Source organism: Macrobrachium nipponense, chromosome 41 (assembly GCF_015104395.2).
Source record: "Macrobrachium nipponense isolate FS-2020 chromosome 41, ASM1510439v2, whole genome shotgun sequence".
Classification (NCBI taxonomy): Eukaryota; Metazoa; Arthropoda; class Malacostraca; order Decapoda; family Palaemonidae; genus Macrobrachium; species Macrobrachium nipponense.
The window spans coordinates 36,771,007-36,776,006 of NC_061102.1; the positions used below are offsets into that span (position 1 = coordinate 36,771,007).

At 35.6% G+C, this 5,000-nt stretch overlaps 1 protein-coding gene across 5 annotated transcripts in view; it reads right to left on the minus strand.

The window, feature by feature from the left end:
• LOC135212693 (uncharacterized) overlaps positions 1-5,000 on the minus strand; it is an 885,471-nt gene that overhangs the window by 219,976 nt on the left and 660,495 nt on the right. The window lies entirely within an intron of this gene.

Sequence of the window (5,000 nt, forward strand, 5' to 3'; positions counted from 1 at the left end):
TCGGCTCGGCCAACGCGGAACCAGAGGAATTTATTTCTGGTGATAGAAATTTATTTCTCGATATAATGTGGTTCGGATCCCACAATAAGCTGTAGGTCCCGTTGCTAGGTATCCAATTGGTTCCTAGTTACGTAGAAATATCTAATCCTTCGGGCCAGCCTTAGGAGAGCTGTTAATCAGCTCAGTGGTCTGGTAAAACTAAGATATACTTTTTCTACACTGTTTCGCCGTCTTTAGTACTAGACCGTCGGGGGTAAAATGTCCCTAAACTTAATCTCAAATAACAACCACCCTTGGTGCTACTTTAGGGACATTTGACCCCCAGGGGCTAGTACTAAACACGGTGAAACAGTGTAAAAATACGCAGGTAGACCGCCTACTAAAGTAGCACCGATCATGGGTTTACCGTGCAAAGGATTAAGGATATATTTGGAAGCAAGTCATTAAAAGCTTTGCCAAGGTTTCGAATATGAAATCAGGAATAAAACACACACATACATATATAAATATATATATATATATTATATATATATATATATATATATATATATATATATATATATATATATATATATATATATATATATATATATATATACATATATATATATATATATATATATATATATGTATGTATGTATGTATGTATGTATGTATACATATGTATATATGTATATGCATTCATATATATACACGTAGAAATAATCAAAACAATTACGTGAGGAACAGAATATTTTCCGAAAAGGTAATTTTTTTTTGTTATTAGCTTTGCAAGAGGGAAGCTTTTGAGCCTCTGATTATCAGATTGCATTTGTGTATCGCCAGTGTGTCGCCAACTGCGGTTCATAAACATAGATAGATATGAAGGAAGGACTGATGATAGAGCTTTGTTTACGCCAATGATGGTTGGGAATTTTCCATTTTCCTTCTCCGGCGTTGTAAGACTTTTGAGGTAAATTGTTATCGAAAATAAACATGAATTATGCATGTATGGAATACATATACATTATATATACATAGAGGCACACGCACACACACACATATATATATATACATATAAATTTCTGACTCGCATCAGAATCGAACCCAAATCTTTCAATTGAAAGACGAGACCTCTGCCAACCAAGCCACACAAGTCATAAGAGAATTTTGGAACATGAGTATCGCTGTACCAAAGGAACTGGTATGCGAGGCAGTCAGCCTGCCCAGGTAATTCCTTAGATACACAGTGGTATTCAACTTCCGACTTTCTTTCGTGTGGCCTGGTTGGCAGCGGTCTCGCCTTTCAATTGAAAGACATGGGTTAGATCCTGATGCGAGTCAGAAATTAATATATATATATATATATATATATATATATATATATATACACATATATACATATATATATATTATATATATTATATATATATATATATTATATATATATATATATATATATATATATATATATATATATATATATATATATATATATATATATATATATATATATATATAATATATATATATATATATATATATATATATATATATATATATATATATATATATATATATATATATTATATTTGTGTGTGCGTGTGCCTCTATGCATATATAATTTATTAATTTGTATGTATTCCATATTTGCATAATTCATGTTTATTTTTAGATAATTTACTACAAAACTCCCAACCATCATTGGCGTAAACAAAGCTCTATCATCAGTCCTTCCTACATATCTATGTTTATGAGTCGCAGTTGGCGACATACTGGCGATACACAAATGCAATTTTGATAATCAGAGGCTCAAAAGCTTCCCTCTTGCAAAGCTAATAACAAAAAATTACCTTTCCAGAAGAAAATATTCAAAACGGAGTTTCTCTCTCTCTCGGAGAGGCGTACAGTCAGAGTCGGTGACCTAATAATAATAATAATAATAATAATAATAATAATAATAATAATAATAATAATAATAATAATAATATAAACCATTTAGCTTAATACGCCATATATTGCAATGTACTGTTAATAACGACACTCAATCAATATCTTATATATGCCTATATCTCTAAGAAAAGCTATTATTTTTGTCACGTCAAGTTTGTCCGTTTCTGCCACAATCTTTTCCAATATTATTGCAAAATCGCCAAGGCCAGTGACGCAACTGATTCGCAATTACTGCTCTTTTGAAAGCACGAGAAGCAAACTGTGAATTCACCGTCTTTGACTGGTCGTATGCCAACTACGACAGTGAATGGAAACCCCACAAAGGCCAAGGTTTCAATGAAAATGTAATGGAGGCCGGGAGTTAAGCAATAAAGGAGGGTCACACTTCTAAAAGAGCTCAGCTTTAATAATCATAGCGGCTTCTCTCTCTCTCTCTCTCTCTCTCTCTCTCTCTCTGCTCTCTGTCTGTCTCCAGGTTTCTGACGGTAAAATACTGTATATCCTGAGTATTTATTCCAATGATTTTCTTAACGATTTCGTTTTACATAAGAACAAAAATATTATAATCTTTCCTATCGTTTAAATCTGTTGGCACATCATGAAAGGCGTCAATACTACTGCCATCACCACTACTATTGCTAGTATTGTTACTACTATCCCTAATAATAATAATAATTAATAATTAATTAATAATAATAATAATAATGATAAAAAGAGTAATGCTATGGAAGAAATAATTGTCGATTATCATATACCGCCTCACTGTTTTCTTAGGGAGGGCTCAGATCCTTCATACCATATTTCTCCATAGAAATATCAAACTCTACCTAGAGATCAAATCTAATATCCTTCATCAGCTCAAAAGTATCGCGAGTCATAAACATCCGCTGTCTAAGAAATATTCATCTCACCTGCAGACATTGTGTGAGGAAAACCTGAGAAGAGAGAGAGAGAGAGAGAGAGAGAGAGAGAGAGAGAGAGAGAGAGAGAGAGAGAGAGAGAGAGAGAGAGAGGGCCTTGAGCCTTGCTTCATCAGACGCCAAACAACTGCGTCTTGACACTTGACTTTCAAGATGCAAGATGCACGTAGATGCTCAACCGGAGGGAATAGCAAATAGAAGGCAACGCGACACAATACATCTTTGTTGATCTCGTGACCTCTGACCTACGCACTTTGATGTGACAAGAGAGGCCGCGGCGAGCCCATATTTAGCCTGACCCTTGTAGCAAAATCTTCCGGAGAAGAAGGGAAAAGCTACAGAAAGTTTCTAAACGAAATACGAGTCAATCACGACGGCTGATTTCAAACTCAATTCAAATTCATATCAAGTGACAATCGGGTCTACAACATGTCTACATGAATATAAGCTACGAAACAACGATGTCTATTTTACTCACAGGAAGTTTGCATGTATTACAAATCTACAAATAACCCCACGAGAGATAAATAAGAATAGGCATGAATAAGGTCGATGATGCAATCGAAGTCATGAAACAATATCAGTTTGATTAGAGTAATAAAATAAAACTGTTTGAAACCGAACCGCTTCTAGATTTCCTGACCTCAAAACGGATACTTTGAAATATTCAAGAAACCCATAACTCTTTAAACAGCCGTTAAGATATTTATAAACTTTGAAAAGTGTAAATTCACACTTATAAAATAGCAACGGCCACTCCGAAGTAAGACGAAAGAGAGAGAGAGAGAGAGAGAGAGAGAGAGAGAGAGAGAGAGAGAGAGAGAGAGATTCAACAGGTGGAGCTCTCTCCGAATTACAAGCCAGTCGAACGGTGTCTGTTCCACTTGAAAAGCGACTCATAATTCAACAGGCGATGAAACACTGATGACTTAAACTTGTCTGGCCGACTCGAGGAATACCGAGAGTGAGTGTGTCGTCTCTTCGGAAGTTCCTTGAGGCTGAATAACGATTTAATTTAAATTAATAACTTTCCTCCTCCAAAGAAATCTAATATTTGATTGAAGAGCAGAACGAGTTTTCGTCAAGGAATTTACATTCACTGCATTTATCTTAATGTCCACGTACATTATTACTCAAACTTAATCTCAACCCTTAACCATCCATCAATCCACATACGAACACACACACACACACACATTATTCAGCAGATGAAACCTATTCCCAGGGAACAAGCACACCAAAGGGGCCATTGACTTGAAATTCAAGCTACCAAATAATGTTGGTTTCAACTCCACACCGCAGACCCCACACTGCAGCAGTAACTGATTGTTGTACAGAGCCACTGATTTCTCATCGCCTTGGGGGAGACGCGAACCTGCGGCATCCGAGAGACCTACCACTATACTAACCACTATACCAGCTGATCAGCGAGGTTACATGCCAACAACGTCTGGTGTTCCCAGGTGGTCACCCATCCAAGCAGTGACCAGACCCAACGTAGCTTCACTTCGATGAATGACGCAGTTTGCTATTTTGTAGAATGACGTAAAATTACATATCTCTTATTTTCATATTCGAATACGCGCACAATCAAGAGAGGAAGGATTCATTAACATCACTGTAGATCAGTTATATTCCACAGAGGCCTAATTTGGTGCATACATGAATGGAGAAACTGTCGTTAAGCCTTTTAATGTGTATGTGTATATGTATTGCTGCAATTCACTTTGGTGAATTATTCTAGGCTTGGTACTAATTACTTATACAATAATGTTGGTCTCTGTTACTAAATAAACACAACTAATGTACATTAACGATAACACCTACGCATCCCTTTGCACCGTTAAAAAAAATTATTTGGATGTTTTTCGTGAGATTTCAATTGTCAAGGTAAAAATACATTTATTGCCAACCCTAGGGATTCGATTCCGTGATAAAGTGACTTTGTGTTTAGTTAAACCTTTTGGACGTTGCTGTGAGACCACTAAATTTGAAAATGACTTTTTGAAGAAGCATCACCTTGTTTCACATCTCCTCCGATTTCATTCTATGAAAATGTCAATACCTCGGGCATAATAAGTACGTGTCAATAACTAAACATTTATAAGTCGTAGCAATGTCCTGTGGAATATAAGAAGTAAAGGATAT